Source organism: Canis lupus, chromosome 7 (assembly GCF_048164855.1).
Source record: "Canis lupus baileyi chromosome 7, mCanLup2.hap1, whole genome shotgun sequence".
Lineage (NCBI taxonomy): Eukaryota > Metazoa > Chordata > Mammalia > Carnivora > Canidae > Canis > Canis lupus.
In genome coordinates, this window is record NC_132844.1 from 16,217,196 (window position 1) to 16,239,908 (window position 22,713).

Here is a 22,713-nt window from a genome sequence, read left to right on the forward strand (position 1 = left end):
GGAACACATCCCACTTGACCATGATGATGTATGATACTTTTAATGCATTGTTGAATTTGGTTTGCTAATGTTTTGTTGAGGACTTTTGCATCTATATTCATCAGTGATATTGGCCTGTACTCTTTTTCAATGAGGTCTTTGGGTTTGGTTTTAGACATCAGCGATATGCTGGCCTTGTAAAATGAGTTTGGAAGCATTCATTTTCTTCAATTTTTTGAAAGAGTTTGAAAAAGACAGGTGTTAAATCTCTAAAATTTTAGTAGAATTTACCAGTGAAGTTATCTGATCTTGGTCTGTTGTTTGTTGGGAGGTTTTTGATTACTATTTCAATATCCTTGCTAGAAATTGGTCTAATCAGATTTTCCTTTGCTTCATGATTCATCTTGATAGATTATATGCTTTAGACATTTATTAATTTCTTCTAGATTGTCTAATCTATTTTTATATAATTCTTCATAGTAATTTCTTATGATCTTTTGTATTTTTGTGGTATCAGTTGTAACTTCTCTCTTATTTCTGATTTTATTTGAACACTACTACTTTTTTGTTAGTCTAAAATTTGCTAGTTTTTTTATTATTTCAAAGAATCAGCTTTTAGTTCTATTTATATTTTATCTTTTTAGTCTATTTTTTTTTCTGGTCTTTGTTATTTCCTTCCTTCTACTAACTTTGGGCTTTGTTTATTCTTTTTCTAGTTTCTTGAAGTGGGCAGGTAGTTTATTGGGGATTTTTCTTGTTTCTTGAAGTAGGCTTATATTGCTATGGAATCCCTCCTGGAACTGATTTTGCTGTGTCCTATAGATTTTGGTATTCACATTTCTGCTCTTATTCAATTATAGGTTGTTTTTTTTTTAAGTTCTCCTTTGATTTCTTCATTGCCCATTGGTTATTCTATAGTATGTTTTTTATCTTTGCATTTGTGTTTTTTTCCTGTTTTTTTTCTTCTGATTAATTTCTAATTTCATACCATCTTCTGGAAAAGATGCCTGATATTTCAACCTCGAATTTATTAAGATGAATTTTGTAGCCTAACATAAAATTGCTAAAAATGTTCCATGTGCAGTTGAGAAGAGTGTGCAGTCTACTTCTTTTGTATGGAATATTCTGTATATATCTATTAAGTTTATCTGGCCTAATGTGTCATTTAAGGGCGAGGTATCCATATTGATTTTCTCTCTTAATGACCTATCTAATAATGTAAGTTTGGTGTCAAAGTCCCCTACTGTTTTTGTATTGATGTCTATTTCTCCCTTTAGGTCCATTAGTACCTAGCGCTCCTTTGGTGGGTACATACATATTTATTTTTTTTAAAGATTTTATTTATTTATTCACGTTAGACATAGAGAGAGGGAGAGAGAGAGAGAGAGAGAGAGAGAGAGGCAGAGACACAGGCAGTGGGAGAAGCAGGCTCCATGCAGGGAGCCTGACGTGGGACTTGATCTGGAACTTCAGGATCGCTCCCTGGGCAAAAGGCAGGCGCTAAACCGCTGAGCCACCCAGGGATCCCCCAGCACATATATATTTATAAATATTCTTTATTCTTGCTGTATTTACCCCTTTATCATTATGTAATGTCCTTCTTTGTCTTTTATTACAGTCTTTGTTTTAAAGTCTATTTTCTCTGATATGAGTATAACTATACCAGCTTTCTTTTGGTGTCTATTTGCATAGAGTATCTTTTTCTATCCCTTTACTCTCAATCTCTTTGTGTTCTTGTTTCTTTGTGTGTGTGTGTGTGTGTGTGTGTTTTCTAATTTCTGACATGACTCACTTGTAGACAGCATAAAGATGGGTCTCATTTTCTTAACTATTCAGCCATTTTATGTATTTTGATTGGAGAACTTGGTCCATTTACATTTAAATAATTATTAATAGGTAAGTGCTTATTGCCATTTTGTTAATTGTTTTCTGGTCATTTTTGCAATTTCTCTCTAGTTTCTTCTTCTCTTTCTCTCTTCTGGTTCGGTGGTCTTCTTTAGTGTTAGATTCCTTTATCGCTTTCTTTTGTGTATTTACTGTAAGTTTTTGCTTTGTGGTTACTGTCAGGTTTGCACTTGATGTCTTGTGTAGATACTGGTTAGTTTTAAGTTGATAGGAACTTAAACTGAATTGAACACATTGCAAAACTTTACATTTTTACTCCCTCATCTCACATTTTATAATTTTGATGTCATATTTTACATCTTTTAATTTCATGTTTCCCTTATCATTGTTTTAATTTTATTACTTTTTGCCTTTTAACCTTTATTTCTTCTTTATAAGTGACTGATTTGCTATCCTTATTTTATCTTTATCTTTTCCAGTGAGATTTTTACTTTTGAATTTTTTTTGTTATTAATTATTGCGATTTATTTTCAGTTTGAAGAAGTCCCTTTAATACTTCTTCTAAAATTGTAAAGCCAGTTTAGTGGTGATGAATTCCTTTAGTGTTTGCTTATCTGGAAAATTCTTAATCTCCCCTTCAATTGTTTTGTTTGTTTGTTTGTTTAGTTTCAGGTGTAGAACTTAGTGATTCATCACTTACAACCTCCAGTGCTCCCCATTATAAATGCACTCCTTAACCCATCCCCCAACCCACCTCCTCTCCATCAACCCTCATTTCATTCTCTATAGTTGAGTCTGTTTTCTAATTTGCCTCTTTTTTCTTTTCCCATATATTCATCCATTTCCTAAATTCCACATATGAGTGAAATCATATGCTATTTGTCTTCTCTGACTGACTTATTTCGCTTAGTATAATATTCTCTACCTCCATCCATGTAGTTTCCTATGGCAAGATTTCATTCTTTTTCATGGCTAGTATTCCATTGTATTGCATGGATCTTCTTTATCCATTTGTCAGGTGACAGATATTTGGGCTCTTTCTATAATTTGGCTATTGTTGATAATTCTTCTATAAACATTGGGATACATATATCCCTTGAAAAGAGTATTTTTGTACCCTGTGGTTAAATACCTAGTACTGCAATTGCTGGATCATAGAGTAGTTCTATTTTTAAATTTTTGAGAAACCTCCATACTATTTTCCAGAGCAGCTGCACCAATTTGCATTCCCACCAACAGTGCAAGAGGGTTCTCCTTTTTCTACATCCTCACCAACACCTGTTGTTTCTTGTGCTGTTAATTTTAGCCATTCTGACTAATGTGAGGTGATATCTCCTTGTAGTTTTGATTTGTGTTACCCTGATTATGAGTGATGTTGATCATCTTTTCATGTGTCTGTTAGCCATGCAGATGTCTGCTTTGGAAAAATGTCTATTCAAGTCTTCTGCCTGTATTATTTGTTTTTTGGGTGTTGAGTTTGGTAATCTTTATGGGTTTTAGATACTAACAATTTTTAGATATGTCATTTGCAAATATCTTCTCCCATTCCATAGGTTGCCTTTAGTTTGGTTTATTGTTTCCTTCCCTGTTCAATAATTTATCAGTTGCATATAACACCCAGTGCTCATCACATCATGCGTCCTCCTTAATGCTCTTTAATGCTGAATGATAACTCTGCTGGGCAGAGCATTCTTGGTTGGAAGGTTTTCCTTTCAGCACTATGAATATGTTATGCCACTCTCTTCTGGCCTATAAACTTTCTGCTAGACAATCTTCTAATAGTCTTATGGATTTTCCCTGTAATGTAACAAGTTGTTTTCTTTTGCTGCCTTTAAGCTTATGTGTATGTACTTTAATTTTTACCATTTTAATTATAATATATCTTGGTATGGATCTCTTTGAGTTCCTCTTATTCAGGACCTTTTGGATTCCTGGACCTGTATGTCTGTTCTTTTCCCGGATTTAGGAAGTTTTCAGCCATTTTATTTCTTCAAATAATTTTTTCTGCCCCCTTTTCTCTCTCTTCTTCTGGAACCCCTATAATATGAATGTTATTCTGCTTGATGTGATCTCAAAGTTATCTCCACTTTTAAAGATTATTTTCTCTTTTTGCTTCTCTGTCTGGGTGAGTTCCTTTGTTTTGTCTCTCAGCTTGTTGATCTGTTCTTCCTTTGATCCAGTCTACTGGTGAATCCTTCTGGTATATTCGTCAGTTCAGTTATTGTATTCTTCAGCTCCATAACTTCCATTTGGTACTTTCTTATATTTCTCTTTTTAGAAGTTCTCATTTCATTTATTCTTTCTTCTCTCAAGTTCTCCAAAGTTCATAAATAGACATATTTATAATCATTACTTTGAACTCTTTATCAAGTATATTGCTTATCTCTGTTTTATTAAGATATTTTTTCTGGGATTTGGTTTTGTTCTTCTATTTGGAACACATTCATCTGTCTCCTCATTTTGCCTGTTTCTATATACTAGGCAAATAATCTACTTCTCCCAGTTTTGAAGGAGTGGCTTCCTATAGAAGATGTTCCATGGAGCTCAAAAGTGCTATCACCCATGGCCACAGTACCAGGCACTCAAGGGGCATCTCTTGTCTGAGTTGTGTATGCTGCCTTCTCTGATGAGCCTGAAGCTGCAGCATGGAGGTGTGAGAGGCTTTCACTCAGCTAGGCTGTGGCAGGTGGCTGTAGCACATGGAAAGATGCGACACTCAATGGGGCATACTCTTATGTGCTAACAGGTTAGAAGAAGAGTTCTAAAAGAGTATCTTCCAGCACTGGTATTAGAAAGTTAGAATGAGATTGCAAAAATGGTGCTCTGCAAAGTCTCTCCTTAGAAAAAGTTCCAGTGAGTTCTTGACTCACCAGCAGATGTTTTAAGATCAGAAAGTGGACTCTACATATGGTTTAGTTGCTTTCAAACTGGTGTTTTTACTTTGTGTCTTATAGCAAGTAAATGTGTACAGGAGCCTTCTAAGAGCACATTCTCTGTTTTTTATAGATCTCTAGATTTCCTAGATGTTATCCTGTTCGTTCTCAAAGCCAGGTATTTGGGGGGCTTATCTCTCCTATGAAGGATCTATAGGTTGAGTGTCTGATGTGTGTATATGCTCCTCACTTCTCAGGGTAAAGTTCCATACTTTCGATATCCCTCCAATTGTGGATCATTGTGCCTAAGGTGGATTTTGTTTTTGTTTGGTGAGAATGTATCACTCCAACTATTCACTTCCATGCTGTCCCTTTATTCTTTGTTGTGGAGGCTCTGTTCATCCAATTATTAGGTCTTTTTCAGAGGAAATTATTCTATGTGGAAGTATAAATTTGTTGTCCCTATAGAAGGAGGTGAGTGAAAATCTTCTGGCACCATCTTGAACCACTCTCCAAATACATCTGTTTTCTAATAGCCAAGTTAGTTATATAGAAGACAAAGTAAATTTTCCTATAAAACATTATAATTAATGTTGAGTTTTTGAACAAAAATAATATGAAACCTAAGAGTTTCAACTAAGATTTTACTAAAAAGTTAATGTACATGTGTTCTCTCTACTTCTCAAAAAATATTACTCTGTCATCAATTATGTTTAAATTCTGATAACAATTTTTAATATCAAAACATTGTTTGTTGGAAAGAGCTCATATAAGAAAATGTATAACATGTATAATAAATCTCCAATAATGTTAAATAAGCTGACCAATAGTACATGATGATTATCTCAGTAGGCCTTTGAAACAAAAGGAGATACATTAATATGCTCCACTAAGATTTTTTTTTTAAGATTTTACTTATTTATTAGAGACGGAGAGAGAGAGAGAGACAGGGAGAGACAGAGACAGAGACACAAGCAGAGGGAGAAGCAGGCTCCATGGAGGGAGCCAGACATAGGACTCGATTCCGGGTCTCCAGGATCACGCCCCGGCCGAAGGCAGCGCTAAAGTGCTAAGCCACCGGGGCTGACCCCCACTAAGATTTTTAATCTAACAGAGAATACTAGAGTAGAAAGTAAAATATTTTAGTATGATCGATGACAGTTACTAGGGTATTAAGATTAGAAGTGACAATCTTGAAGCAATTAAATGTTTTAAAATTTAAAAACTAAGATTCAAAAATAAAAACCCACAGTTCAATAATTTGGTGAAGATAAATGAATATTTTTCCAGAGATGAGAATAAAGCAGCAAATACTTCATAAGAAAAATGTACTATTAATTCATCTGTGATCGCTCTTTCACCTAAAATTTTCACCTAAAAAATTTCTGCAATTTTTCCTTTTTACTAATAGCTTTTTGTTTTCAATTTAAGTATTTCTTTAACTTCACATGTGTTTTTAAGAAATCTGAATTGTAAACACTAACCACGTATTTTAAAACTTTCAGTTTGGTAGAATTTTTGAAAATCTAATTCAAATTTTCGAAACTATACCTATAGATACTATAAATTTTTAGCATCTTGATAGATCATTCAAAGCACAGCGATTTTTTACTTCCCAGGCACTAGAGATGTGGGAACCCATATTTATCAAAAATCTGCTCTATGTCAGCTACATTGCAAGGTTTTTAAATAGAATATCTCATATAATCCTTTCAAAAACAGCTGAAACAAATATTATTATTTCCAATTATAGATTCTGAGATTTAGAAATGTTAATACTTTCCCAAAATTCATAGAGTAAGGCAAAGCCAAGATGAAACTCATGAGAAAGGGATTCTGATCCCTTTTCACTCTATCAAACTGCCTTTCAATACTATGGAAGTGAAATCATCACCATTGAAGCACCTGACAATGTGTTGATGATCAAGTTTCCCAAAGTATTCACCTATACATTTCTGTACTTTAAAAATTACTATTTGCTTTTCTTTGATGGCTTATCAAAACTCCTACTCTTTTCAGGTAGCAATGGCAAAAGATTAGACTAAACAACATAGAAGTACGAATGACTAAATAATCAGATTTATGTGTTTATCTCAGGTAGAGAATAAAATAGAATTTCAGTGCATGTGTAAAAGAGAGAGATTATTTCTTATAAATTCATATATACATACATACACACACCTTTAAGGGTGCTTTCCTTCTCCATCTTTGTATAGCCCTGTGTAAGAAACACTTTGCTAATAAGATTAGAGGGATAGATGTCCTTGATATGCATGTACTGACCTATCAAAGGGTCCCAGATCAATCCTTTGGGTTAAGCCATGGGCCCTTGTTAAAACCATGGCTATATTTATAATGAATGAGAAAATGTAGACAGAAAATAATCGGTTGTTATGCAGCTGGGTTTTGATTCCCTATTGAATTATATCTTGAGTATAACAAGATAGTTAGACAGAAGTTTTTGAAAATTTATTATTACAAATATACATGTTCAATGATGCCACCCACATTTTGAAGAGTACATCATTAGGAAATATGAGCTAAGTGTCTATTTTCAAAACATTGGTAAAAATAATGGCTAAAACTGCTACAAGAGGATGCAAAACTAAAGGATAAAATGATCTTTTATATATACTCTTTGTATAAAAAATGAAAGGCAATATTGAGAGCTAATGTTTTACAGAACTCTATATGATGCCCTTAGTAAAGGTGGAAGAGGAAAATGACACCTAGAGGGAATAAGAAAAGGAATAAAACATAACAAATATAAAATAAATTCTGGAAAGTATACCACAATAACAAGAATTTGAAAATGCTTAAGACTTTGAAGGAGAAAAATAAGTAAAGCATTGCCTTAATTGTTTATGAAAATGCAAAAAAGCAAGAGAAAAACATCCATCTGCAGTGGGCCTGAAGAGGTGGAGAACGAGCAGGTTAGAAAAAATAAATCTTTCTAAAAGACATCCTTGCCACTATCCCCAACCCATTAGTACAACTATAGATCAGAAATGCTATAAGCAAATTATACTTTGCAAAATGTTAAAAAGGTTTTTACATTAAAATATATTTTCCCTATATACTCTAATATACTGTCTATATCAAGAGCAGCTATTACCTAAGGGTGACAGTGGCTGGGAAAGTAGCCCTACCTATATATTTCCACAGAAGACATTCTCACTGAGTGAGTTTCTTGCAACTCAGAGCTATTCAATCCAGCTCAAAACAGCTCTCCACTCTGACTTCAACAGCATCTTCATTTCTCCCCTTTTACTCCTATATCATTCTCAGTTCTTCAATTCCTGCCATCATCCCTGGTACCTTCAGCTCATATGATCAATTTATCCAGCAATCTAAACTTGTGATTCTTCTGCTAATCCCACTACATCTATGCTTATAGTAATTTGAATAAACTCCTAAGCACCATCACACCCAGGGTCTGGAAATGACTCTGACTGAAGTAATAATTTCCAAAATCCTACTCTTTCATTACAATTCTGTATCCTTTTTACTTTTCCTCTACATCATTTTCACTGCACAAGGGCTTCCCCCCATCAAGGTTTCCGGTTCCATACTACCACCCTTTTCTCCCAGGTCTTGGATTCTTTATTCTATATAACTGGCTGAGACCTCAAGATGCTCCAGTTCAACCTTTCCCACCCATTCACCCCAGACACTCCACCCAAGGATTCAGCTCAACACTTTCTCCGTTTTTACACCTGAGCTGCTTGTGGAACACATTACCTTTAAAATGTATTCCCCAAAAAAATAATAAAATAAAATAAAATAAAATAAAATAAAATAAAATAATAAAATAAAATAAAAAATAAAATAAAATAAAATAAAATAATAAAATAAAATAAAATAAAATAAAATAAAATAAAATAAAATAAAATAAAATAAAATAAAATAAATTGTATTCCGTAACTTCAACCTGGCCCGGTAGGCTTTGGTCCTCTTTCATCAGTTTCAGTTGCTTCCTTTTCTTCAGAGTGCCTATTCAAAATATTCACTGTTATCCTCAAAAGCTTTACTAATCGGTGTGCTGGTACATGTTCAATAAACAGCTCTTTGAAAAAATGGAACAACAACAACAAAAAACGTAGTCTGTAGCATTTGCTGATTTTCAAGCTGCAAGTCCTCCCAGTGTGGATCATCTCAAGGCACTATGTGCCATCACCGAACAGAGTGGGGAAGAAATGTATAGTAAACAGTGTATCTTTTGTGATATTTCTACCAGATACAAGTTTATATCTGATCTCAGACACAATAGATATAAATAACCTCAAGTGCATAGATAATAGTAAAATGTAAAAAAATAATTAGGAAGTGATAAATGTTGAATATTGCCTTTGTTTTAATGTAATTTGTTTAACTGTAAATTTATGTAATTTAGATTATAATAATGGGCGTGTTTAACAACTAGCTGGCAAAATTCCTGAAAATTTAGCAATTAGTTCTACGAGGCAGCACTAGCACATCATTGCTTCACTTGTAAATCTTCATGTCTCTTTGTCAATGACCCTGCCTCATACTTTACTGAGAAAACACTGTATGTGATTTCCTCAATTTCTTGTCCCCATATCTACAAATTTCTTTGCAATTTTACTCACTCTGACCTCATTCCCAGCTGTCTCAGAAGTGTCTTTTATTCAGCTTCAGATGGATTTTTTCACCTTATGATTTCCTCCCACTAACCTCAGAACTATGTGTTCTTGGCAATCCCTCTCTCTCCTGTATTTCTAAGTGTTCTCTCTCCTAGTTCCATCTGTATAAACATATTCAAGATTTCCCATCAATGAAATTAAAAACACCTTTTGACCCCTGACCTTATCTATGTCTACCTCTAGCCATCTGCATTTTTTATACCTGCCTATCATTATTACCAGAAATCCCATAGGAAGAATAGTGCTTATTAGCAGTTTTTATGTCCTCATTCTAGTATTTTGCTTTTTTTAAATAAAATTTTATGACATTATTATGAAAAAAGCATGAATCACCCCCAAAATGTCAAAATTCAAAGTTTTTTTTTAAGTTCTCAGACTGCTTTTTTTTTTTTTTTATTCTTTCAGCATTTGATCCTGTTGTACCTTCCCCCTTAAGTTTTCTCTCTTCCTAATTGCTGCTTGGCCTTCGGCAATCTGCAAACCTATGAGAGAATGGGTAGGGCATCTTCCATGAACATCCCTACAAGAATGATCAACCTGGACCCTATGCCAGGAAGGATGGTGACCAGGATCACTAAATATTTGCTGTGATGGAGGCTGGGAGAGCTTTAGTCTTTCCAGATATAGGGAGTAGAGAAGCTCTGCCCTGTTACCTTGAGAGGAAATGACCATCTGGCAAACCAACTGGCTCCTATATCTATCTTCAGTAATTGGGTTGTTGCTGCTTATTGCATCCCAGCAGCTGGACCTGAGACCCAATGCCTAGAGAGAAGAAAAAAACACATCTAAGGGGGTTCAGAAGAATGCAGAGAATATTCAGAACATTCAAAACAGGTGACTCCTTTTGAAACAGATTTGAGGTGGAGTGGGGGCATCTGGGTGGCTCAGTGTCTGCTTTGGCTCAGGTTGTGATCCCGGGGTCTTGGGATTGAGTCCCACATTGGGCTTCCTGCAGGGAGCCTGCTTCTCCCTCTGCCTATGTCTCTTCCTCTCTCTCTGTGTGCCTTTCAAGAATACATTTTTTAAAAAAAGATTTGAGTTGGAGTGCAAAACACAGCTCTGGGTGCCTAGATGGCTCAGTCGGTTGTGTCTGTCTTCTGCCCAGGTCATAACCTAGGTACTAGGATGGAGTACTGCATTGGGCTCCCTGCTCACTGAGGAGCCTGTGTCTCCCTCTGCTGCTCCCCCTGCTTGTGCTCTCTTGCTTTGTCTGTCAAATATATAATTTTTTTAAAAAGCACAGCTTGAATAAAAAATAACATCACTCAAAGAGATTCAAATTTAATATTTACACACACACACACACACACACACACACTGGACAAAGCATGTTTCCAAAATAACGATGATCTAAAATTAGCTCATTAGATTAATTTTCCTCCTCTAAACCCAGAAGAAGACTCAGAAGGAACAGGGATGGTGGTAGGTCCTGGAACCTAATTTAAGACTGTGAGAAACCCTGGGAAGATAAAAGGTATTTAAGATCTAGTACCAGAGTAAGCCAGTAACTTTAAATAAGTAGAGGACCACATGACACAGTTCACATGAATGGCAAACGCCAGAAAGATAACATTAAATGCTGCCCCAAACTAGAAAATAGGGTAATATTAAGTGTTGGTAGGAGGACAGATGCTGGTTTCAAGAACAATCTAGCAGTCTTTAGTGAAATCAAGTATTTAAAACCCAATGACCTATCAATCCTGCTTCTGAGTATATCAAGGCCTTAGGACATGGTTACACAGTTGTCCAGATTATGTGTCATGCAGTTCCAGTGATCATCTTTCCCACAGATGATTCAAATGTATACTAAATATGAAACATATGAAAGTACATAGTCCAAACAAATGTTAAGTTGTTAAATTAATAACTAGTTAAAAGAAAAAAATGAATGTGTAAAAAATCTTTTTATATAAATACATATAATTAATTGAAATAGATTGTTACATTCATTCTTAACAGAAAAGTGAAATACTGGGAATTCTTCATGTCAAATCTGTGTTTTCAGTAAAAGTCATCTATTGTGGCTGAAGTCTTTAAAATTGTATGGAGACAAAAAATGTTTTTAAATAGATACCTCGTTCATAAAATCATATCTTTTCTTATCTTGTTTTTTAAATTATTTTGTCTTAACCTGTCAGTGAGAATTTTTCCCCTGACCTCTCATAATTCAATATCTGGGATCCAGAAAAATGGCTGTTTCCATCTGTTTCATTCAGAGTGATCAATATTTAGTTAAGTTCATGCATAATAATGAAGATATATCTCCCAGAACGTGCTTTGTCAAATTTTGGTATATAATTTTGTCCAGGATCAGGACCTTGACAGAAGGGTATCTGCATTTTCATTTTATTTTACAAGGGATGTGGGAATGCTGACTATCTACTTTCTACTTTTTTCACCATCTTACTGCTTTGTAAAGGAAAGCATTCTGCCACAGTGAAATAGACATGTGTTTCAGAAAATTCTCCCTTTAGGCCCAAACATGGGCTAACTTCAATAAATGAAAGTGGCATAGTTTACAGAATTGGTTTCTCACTAAGTACTTGAGTTGAATCAGCTTTTTAGATGCCTTCAAATTTTTAAGGGAAGCAAAAGAAAAAGCATTCTTCCAAGCATCAAGAAAACACTTTACCACAGATAATTGTCCCATTTAATTTGCATTCCAATGCATACCAAACTGAAAAATAGCAATACTCAGAAGGCCAACCCGATGGAAGACTTCCCATCAAGTAATAAAATGATAGGTAATAAGAGGGAGGGGAAAGGGAGCTGGGAGAAATGGCTCAGTGGAGTCGATGGGTTGGTTGCAAATTTCCGAGTTCAAATTATCAGCCTTTCTTCCTGCCTCACTACTTGCTACCAGCAACTCTTCTGCCAGCAAGAGAAAAAAAAAGAAAGAAAAAAAAAAGGCAGAAAGAAAGAATTTTTAAAAAAAAATCCCAGACAGCCTAAGAAATCAGCCGACAAACCTCATTATTGATGGCGTCAGGTGGTAAATCAATGCCAGAGGAAAATCAATGTTAAAAATATTTTTTAGTGGTGCATACAGATGAAGGGCCTCAGCAGCATTTCTTGATGGAAACCACAAAAGTCTGCAGCCACCCCCGAGTCACCACTTCATAGGAGGCAAGAAATTATCTGGTGCTTTAGGGATACTACTTTGCCCCATATGATTTCCTGTGTTGTAGTATGTGTAACTGTTTTCTGTGAAAGGAACAGAAAACAAAAGAGATGGAGAGTCCACAGACAGTAAGATGTAATTTCTCAGTAGTGTTTTCCTTTTTAGGATACTTATTACATATATGGCTATTTAATAAGTTTAAAGATTGGAAATTTTAAGAGTTGGAAAGCATGCCCAAATTGAACAGCATGTCAGTTTTTCATTTGAAGAGAGTATATGAAAATAATTTTCATTGCATGGAAAGATAAAGCTCTAAAAATAATTCCATATCAAAGGATGCCTTTTAAGGAATGGGAAAACGATAGTGAAGCAATTTAGAAGAATCATCTTGATTTATAACCTATAGTACCAAAATACCCCTATACTACATAACAATTTTCTTTCTAAATCATAGACCAGCTGAGATCAGAGCACTCTTCCAGCCCGAAACTCATGGATCTTATGAAAAAGTCATAAGACTAAGATTAATCCTGGGTGAACTGGGGAGCTGGTGAAAGGGTAACACTAAAGTCAGGCTTACTCTGGTGCTAATGAAGCTTAGTTTAGACCCTCATTTATACAGTTATCTTCCAAGGTTCTGAGAGGAGCACTAAAATTTTATATATATAAAATTATGAAGTAATTTTCCTAAAGAGGGTCTCCCAAAGTTATAAACTTCAGGAGCCATAAAATTTGGACTTGCTCTTAGCTGCTACCCACTTGAAGTCTACAGAGATGGATATGTTCCTTAGTAGACAGAGGAGTACCTATTAATTGTATACTTATAGGGGAGAAAAACTATCTTCTTGAAATAGATTATATGACTTTCACCAAGGAGAGAGAATGCAGAACCTCCCTTCAAGGGAAAAATAGTACAGAACTCCTAACAAGATTTTATTTGCCCTCTTAGAAGAAATGAAGTACAGTGTAACAGGTATTATTGTGGGTAATTTATAAACCACGTATATTTTTATTTGCAATAATATTATTTAAAAAATCATATTATACATAGCTTCTTTCCACATACTGATTTGCAGTGAAATTCCAAAGTTGTCTTTAAGGTTGTGATGAGCCAGGAAGCCTTTGTCCTTCCCAGAGACAATCTCAGATGAACAAGACTAGAAAAGGCAGTGATAGAAACTTAAAGCAGGAAAATAAGCTGATCAAGTCCACATGTAGGTAAGAAGACAGAAATGAAGAGATGAAGTAAGATCAGAGTGGCTAAAAACTTTAAAGCCAACAGGCATACTTTTTTCTAGTGCCTCATAGTCAAATCAACCCATCATGAAACCCTATTGGCTCTTACTCTAAAATATTTCCAGATCATTTTCTTTTGTCCCCTTTTCCACCACTACCACCCAAGCCATTATTCTTTCTTGTCTGATTGTTCAGCTATCTCCTGACTATCCTCCCTAATTCTATCCTTCACCTCTCCCACACTCCTGCTTATTCTCTGCATAGCAGTCAAGAGTGATCCTTTTAAAATAGAAGTCAGATCACATCATTTTCTTCTGCTCAGACTAAAATGTAATTCTAAAAATAGCCCACAAGGTCCTTGATAATCTGCATTTCTTACCTCACTCTTCTATCATCTTTCTATCTTATTTTTTACTTCTTTCTCCCTTGATTACTCTGCTCCAGCAATACTGGCCTTGCTTCACCCTTAACATATCAGGCACACGTTTCTACCTCAAGGCCTTCCTACTTGCTGTTCTCTCTAGATATCACATGGGTCATTTCCTTCTTTTTTTCAGGTTTGGCTCACATGTTATCTTTTAACCAACACCTACTTTGGCCATCATATCTAAAATGACAGGTTTCCCTTCAACATTGTTTATTTCTCTGGATTTATTTTTCACATTAGCATTTATTACCCTTGAACTGTATATTTTATTTTATTTTTGCTCATTGTCTGCTACTTCACACTACATGTGAGGACTATATGGGAAAAGCATTTTGTCTTTTGCTTATTGCTCAATTCCCAGTGCCTAGAATGGGTCAGGCACTTAGTAACCATTCAATAAGTACTCCTTGAAGGAATGAATACATTAATGAGTGATTGAGCAGAACAATTCATGTGGGACTCTCAATTAGCTTCCTACTGTCCTTAATATAACTTAAACTCTTTTGCAAAACATTGAAAGTCCTTCCAAATGCATTCTCAACTGATTTTTCCAGACTCATTGCTTACCATTCCCCCTGTATACTCTGCCAACCATTCAGGAAAAACTACCTATCCATTATATCCTTAACACTCCAGGTACTTTCATGCCTCATTCTCCTGTTCACACTGTGCTATCTCCTTGGAAAGTCTCTTTTTATCTTTTCTTCATTCTTTCCTTAGCTAATTCCTGTACATCTCTAGAGACCTAATTCCAATGCCTTTTTCCTCTGTGTAGTCGTCTGTGACTCTCCTAGACAAAATTAATTAATCCCTGCACAGTGCTTCCAGAGTAGATTTTCTGTGTCTCTTTTAAAACAATCAAATTATATCACAGTTATTTATAACCTCAGCATGAAATACAGTGTCTGACACATAATAAATATTTGCTGAATAAATCAATATCTAAGAGCTCTATCCTTCTAGGCCCAAAATATCAGTTTAATCCATAGTGTTTTGCCACTGATTTCTTACCCATCTGGCTATAACCATATTACTTTCATGGTTATTGATAATTAATATCCATTAAGCACCTGTCACATGCCTGACACTGTTTCAAACATTTTACAAATAATATTTTATGTCATTATCATAAGTGCTTTCTTTACAAGTCCTGCTGAGGAAACTGAGTCATCATAGGGTTGAGAAAAGTTGAAGAAACTGAGACATTATATAGTTAAAGGTCTGCTTCCTGAAAATGTGCTCTTATCTGTGAAGCCAAAGCCTCTCCCAGAGAAATGGTTTATCCTGAAAGTCTGTGCTAAGTAAGGAACTACTCAAATATACAACATCTTTCACTTTCTGAGTGTCATTAGTAGAGCATATCTTCACAAGGCATATAAACCTCATTAGATTAAAGAATATTAGACTAAATCATGGTCCGTTGACAATATTTGAGCGATACTCCAAAATGTGTATAAATTCAGGAAGATTTATGGAATTAACCAATGAAGCACTAGATATTTTAATAAATGATAAGAGAATGGAAAAAAGTGTTACCCTGTAAGTAGAAATTTTCATACAAGTAATTCTCCCTCCTACACAAAAAGAATTAGCTCCAAAGTTAGAGTGAGGATTTATCAGTGTACTCATCCAAGCCTCTTACTATCCATCATCACTTAGCTGCCCTCAATGATCTTAAGTAACCTTTTAAAGAGAAAGTTAAAAAATGAAACCCATACATGAAAAGGACTGATGTATTTGTGAGGGACTACTCCTACAAGGGAGTTGTAGAATAAAAGGGGAACTTATCACTTATATTTAATATTTCCATAACACTCCTAGTTTTTTCTTTTTAACACTCCTAGTTTTTAATACCATTTTAAGAAGCAGCAAAATCAGATTTTAAAAAGTTAGTTGGGAATTCTACTTTCCAGTTTGCCATGGACTAAAATTATCTCTCTATCCAAACAACAAATATAAAGTTGATCAAACTGAAAAATCAGTCTCCCAAAATTGGAGAGACAGAGATGAATCACAACCTATTAGAGCAAAAACCTCTGCAGAACACAGTACCAGGACAGGAAAACCTAAACTTTAAATTGACAAATTGCTGTAAACTCAGTGTGAATAAGCCTGAGAGTTCAAAACTCCGAGGGGATCTAGTCCTAAGAAAGCCCCCCAACTTTGTGAGTTTTACCTCTAGGAAGTCTACTAGGTCCTTATAGTAAATATTAGAGAAAACTCCTCTTTACTTTCTGGCATGGGGAAGGAAAATTAATCATTTTGAAATATGTCAGAGTATTCTGTTCTTCACAAGGCCCACTCTCAAAATAAAATAAATAAAATGAAATGAAATGAAATGAAATGAAATGAAGTGAAATGAAATAAAATAAAATAAAATAAAATAAAATAAATAAAAACCTGTTTCCTAAGATCACAAATTATTGGGATTTTTTTTTCCCCAGAGCCTAATCAACCTGGGCAAAGGGAAATGCCCAACTCCAGCCCATTTTAGCCAACCTGTCTCACCTAATGGTACAGGAAAACTGAGAAGCACTTATGAAGTTCGCAGGCCAAAGACATAGGCTCACTAATCATAGAACTGTGGAACATTTTACCAACACATTACTAAAGGTCTATTTATTGAAGTTCCTTTACATTAAGGCATAATAAAAGGCAAAAAACCCATGTAGTTTGAAAAGACAGATCAAACATCATAAATGACTCAGATATGGCAGGGGTATAAGACACAGATTGGAAATTAAAACAGGTATGATTAGTATGTTTAAAGATCTTAATGGATAAAGTAGAGAGCATGCAAGAATAGATAGGCAATGTAAGCAGAAAGATGGAAATTATAAAAAAGAATTTAAAAAGAAATGTTAGAGATAAAAAAACACTATAACAGAAATGAAGAATAACTTTGATGAGCTCCATTGTAGACTATACATGGAGAAAAAAGAATCTCTAATCTTAAGGATATTTCTTTTTTTATATAAATTTATTTTTTATTGGTATTCAATTTGCCAACATATAGAATAACACCCAGTGCTCATCCCATCAAGTGCCCCTCTCAGTGCCCGTCACCCAGTCACCCCCACACCCCGCCCACCTCCCCTTCCCCCACCCCTAGTTCGTTTCCCAGAGTTAGGAGTCTTAAGGATATTTCAATAGAGACATCCAAGACTGAAAAGTAAGGAGAAAAAAGAATGAAAAAAGAACAGAATATCCAAGGACTGTAGAACAACCTTAAAATATGTAACATGCACATATTGAGAATCCGACATGGAGAATAAAGAGAAAAGGAACAGAAGAAATATCTGAGGCAATAATTACTGAGATTTTCCCCCAGATTAAATGTTAGACACCGAACTATAGAAATGGGAAGCTCACAGAACATCAAGAGGATAAATGCCGAAGAAACTTCACATAGACACATAATAACAAACTCCAGGAACTCAAAAATTAAAAAACACTTGAAAGAAGCAGAAGACTAAGCCACCTTACCTACAGAGAAGCTAAGATAAGAATTGTATGTGGCTTCACCTCAGATACTATGCAAGCAAGGAGAATGAAATATCTAAAGTGTTGAGAGAAAAGACAATCCCACCAACCTACAATTCTGTACTCTAGGAAATTATCTTTCAAAAGTGAAGGATAAATATTTTCTAAGACAAACGAAAATTGAGAAAATTATTGCCAATAGATCTGCCTTGCAAGAAATGTAAAAAAAAAAAAAACAGTTCTTCAGAGAGAAGGAAAACTATAACTTATACGTCAGAAACTTAAAAAAAAAAGATTGTAAAGAAAGGAAGAGCATCAGAGAAGGAATAAATGAAAGTAAAATAAAAGCACTTATTTCTCAAGTCCTTAACTGTTTTAACAGATAAATTTTGTTTAATAAAAGCAACAATGTGTTTCCATGTGTGCATGTATATAGCTAAATATACTGTGTATATTGACCATTAACCAACACAAGGGTTAGAGGTACCAACCTCTATGCATTCAAAATTCCATGTGTAACTTTTGACTCCTCAAAAACTTAACTAATAACTTATTATTGACTAGAAGACTTACCAATAACAAAAAGTTATTTAACATGCATTTTGCATGTGACAAGTTTTATATACTGTATTCTTACAGTAAATAGGCTAGAGAGAAGAAAATACTATTTAAAAATACCTAAGTAAGAGAAAAAAACACTTACAGTACTGTACTGTAAAACGTCCAAGTATAAGCAGCCTCCTGTGTTCAAACCTATGTTGTTCAAGGGTCAACCGTGTGTGTGTGTGTGTGTGTGTGTATGTATGTATACACAACACATACATACTACATATGATATAGTATTATTTGAGAGTGAATGTGGATTATTTGTAAAGGTATGCTACAAACTGTAAGTGAACCACCAAAAAAAGTTTTTAAAAAAGTACAACTGATTGTCTGAAAAGGAGAGAAAATTTAATCATTTCAAATGCTTATTTAAAAGCACGAAAGTCAGAAAAAGAATAGAAGACAAAAATAGGAGGAAAGAACAAGGGCAACAAATAAAAAGTAGTAACAAAATATGTAGATATTATTCCAACTATATCTACTACCACTCTAAAGTTCAATGGTCTAAATACACTAATGAAGGACAAAATATTCAGAATGGATCTAAAAACTAGATCCAATGATATATTTTCTATAGGAAACCCACTTTATTTATTTATTTATTTATTTATTTATTTATTTATTTTTTATTGGAGTTCAATTTGCCAACATATAGCATATCACCCAGTGCTCATCCCATCAAGTGCCCCCCTGGAAAACCACTTTAAATGTAGAAACATATCTATTTCAAGTAAATGAATGGAGATACGCTAATTTTACCACTAATCAAAAGAACGCAGGTATAGTTACATTACCTTCTGACCAAACAAAGATTTCAGAGCAAAAATAAAAGTTATCAGAGATAAAGAGGAGCATTAAATAATGATAACAGGGGGTCAACAGTAAAGACATAATAATCTTAAACATTTATGTCTCAAAATATGTGAGAGCTTCAAAATGCATGAGACAAAAACTGACAGAATTTTAAGGAGAAATAAATGAATTCACTATCATGGCTGGAGACTTTAACACCTTTCTATCACTTCTAAATAACACAGGGGTCAAAGAAGATCAAGATAAATTACTAAATATTGAGAACCAAATGAACATGAAAATACAACCTATCAAAATTTGTCGGATGCAGTGAAAACAGAATTTAAAGGGAATCATAGCATGAATGCATATATTAGAAAAGTACTAAGATCTAAAATCAACACTAAGCTTCCAATTTAGGAAACTAAAAAAAGAAGAGCAAATTAATTCTCAAAAAGGAATAAGAAAAAAATAAAAATTAGAATAAATTAATAAAATTGAAAAGAAGAAATCAATGGAGAAAATCAATAAAACCAAAAGTTGGTAAAATCAATAATTTAATTTTGGATAACCTCTAGCCAGGATAACCAGGAAAAAAGAGAAGAAACAAATTACGAGTATCAGAAAGGAAAGGGAGCTATGACTATTGATCCTATTATATTAAAAGAATAATAAAGGAATATTATGAACAACTCTATGTTCAAATTCAAAAACCAAAATGAAATTAGACCCATTCTTTGAAAGACACAATCTGCCAAAACCCACACAGGAAGAAATAACAAAGTGAATAGGCCTAAATTAGTTAAAGAAATTGAATCAATAATCAATAGCCTTCCCAAACAGAAATCATGAGGCCCAGATGGGTCCACTGGTGAATTCTACAAAGATATTAAAGAAGAAATTATACTGATTCCCTACAATCTCTTCCAGAAGAAAAAACAAAGAGAATACTTTTAACTCATTCTATGAGGCTAGCATTACTCTAATGACAGAATTAGAGAATGACATTACAAGGAAAGAAAACCACAAACTGTATTATTTGTGAGCACAGATACAAATTCCTCACAAAATATTGACAAATCAAATTCAGTAATGTATAATGAGAATTATATACCACAACCAAGCTGGATTTATCCCAGGCATGCAAGCCTGAATCAACATTCAACAATCAATTCATGTATTCCATCACATCAACAAGCTAAAGAAGAGGGTGTCTCAGTTGGTTAAACATTTGCCTTAGGCTCAGGTGATCCCAGAGTCCTGGGATAAAGCCCGCATCAGCTCTCTGATTAGCAGGGATCCTGCTTCTTCCCCTCCTGCTCCTCTTGCTTGTGCTCTCACTCTCTCTCTTGTCAAATAAATAGATAGATAGATAGATAGATAGATAGATAGATAGATAATAAATTATTTAAAAGAAAACAAGCTAAAGAAGAAAAATCACATGATAAGATCAACAGATACAGAAAAAGAATTTGACAAAGTGCAATATGCATTCATGATAAAAACTTTCAGCAAACTAGAAACAGAGGGAAGCTTTTTCAATTTGATAATATCTACAAGAAACCTACAGCTAAAAAACAAACAAAACAAAACAAAAAACCTACAGCTAACAAAATACTTAGTGGTGAGAAATTCAAAGCTTTCCCATTAAGATCAGAAATAGGACAAGGATGTTCTTTCTCAAAACTCCTTTTCAATATCAGGACTGGAGGTACTAGTTGATACAATAAGATGAGAAAAGGAAATAAAAGGTATACCAATTGAAAAGGCTGAAATAAAACTGTGTATTTTTACAGATGATATGATCTCTATGTAGAAAATCTGGAACAATTAAGAAAAGACCTGGAAGTAAAGAGTTATAATAGCAAGATTGTAGGATACAAAAGTCATTTTCTTTCTTCTATACCAGCAATGAACAAGTGAGATTTGAAATTGAAAACACAATACCATTTATATTAGCAACCCTCAAAATAAAATATTTAGGTATAAATCTAACAGAATCTGTACAAGACCTATTTATGGAAAACTACAGAATTCTGATGAAAGAAATTGAAGTAACTAAACAATGGAGCAAAATTCCATGTTCATGAAGATTGACTACAGGCAAGATGCCAGTTCTTTCTAACTTGATCTACAGATTCAACAATTCCAATTAAAATCCGGGAAAGTTATTTGGTGGAAATCAACAAACTAATTCTAAATTTTATGGGCAGATAAAAACCCAGAATGGACAATACAACATTGAAGGACAAGAACTAAGCCAGAAGACTGATACTACCTAACTTCAAAACTTACTATAAGCCTTCAGTAATTAAGACAGTGTTTTATCAAATGAAAGAACAGACAAATAGATTAATGGCACTGCATGAAGAGCCCAGTAATAGACCCACATAAGTACAGTCAACTTTACAAAGGAGAAAAGGCAGTACAATGACAGTCTGAGCAAAGACAGTCTATTGAACAATGGTGCTGGAACAATGAGAAATCCACATGTAAAAAATTGAGTCTAAAAATAGACCTATACCTTTTACAAAAATTAAACTCAAGTTGGATCATAGACCTATTGTAAAATGTAAAACTACAAAATTCCTACAACAGGAGAAAACCTCAATAACCTCAGGTTTGGTGATGATTTTAGATACAGCACTAAAGGAATGATCCGTGAAAGAAGGAACTGATAAGCTTGACCTAATTAGATTTAAAACTTCTACTTTGGAATATGCACTATCAACGGAATAAGAAGACAAGCCACAGATTGGGAAAAAACATTTGTAAAGCACATTTCTGATAAAGGACTGTTATGCAAAATATACAAATGGCCCTTGAAATTCAACAATAAGAAAACAACCAACCTGACTTAAAAATGTGTCAGACCTGAATAGACACCTACCAAAGAAGGTAATACTGATGGCAAATAAGCATATGAAAACATTTTCCACATTACATGTATTTAAACAATGATCTACTACTACGCATCTATTAGAATGGCCAAAATATAAAGCGTCAACAATATCAAATGCTAATGTAGATACGGAGCAACAGAAATTTTCATTCATTGCTGATGGGAATGTAAAATAATACAGCCACTAAGGAAGACATTTTGGAAACGTCTTACAAAATTAGATCTGATCTTACCATATGATCCTCGAGGAGGACAAGGACTGGAGGCCAGCCATCACGATTAAGCAGATCTTGTTAGGAATGCAGGAGCTGCTACATGAACCACACATCCAGGACCCAGCTCAAGCAGAGGCCTACACGATTCACTGCCAAAACAGAGTGGAGTAGAGAAGAGGGTTCGAGCACCAGCCAAGAAGTTCGCACCTTCATAAGTGGCAACCGCGCGGCAGCGTAAGAAGGAAGGGACTGGTTTGGCAAGAGCTTGTCTACAACGTTTTTGCAAATCTAACGTTGCTCTGTGCAACTACTATCACCTGGGAGGGTGGGCGGGGGCCACGGTCCATTTCCGCCACTGGCACGCGGTCCGCGACTCGCTGAGCTGCCCGGTTTTTCATGCAGGGTCTCTTCCTTCAGTCTTTTGTATTTTTCATCATCATGTAAAACTTGCTTTTATTTTAATGTTGAGGTCAGTATTTCAACTGCTGCAAAATCATAAACTTCTATACTTCGATGAGCCCCTAGGAGCTCGTTTCCCTTGCTCGCGGATGCAGGCGTGCTTCCCACCCA

The 22,713-nt window shown here is 34.6% G+C and overlaps 1 long non-coding RNA gene across 2 annotated transcripts in view; it reads right to left on the reverse strand.

Annotated features, from left to right (window-relative positions):
* Positions 1 to 22,430, reverse strand: part of LOC140636613 (uncharacterized) — a 289,585-nt gene extending 267,155 nt beyond the window's left edge. Inside the window, exon 1 of one of the 2 annotated variants that reach the window (XR_012033837.1) lies at positions 22,162 to 22,430. This is a non-coding gene — a long non-coding RNA (uncharacterized lncRNA). Of the gene's footprint in view, positions 1 to 10,014; positions 10,129 to 22,161 lie in introns of those variants that run through there. The other variant, XR_012033838.1, reaches the window with a different exon arrangement.
* Positions 22,431 to 22,713: the final 283 nt, after the last annotated feature.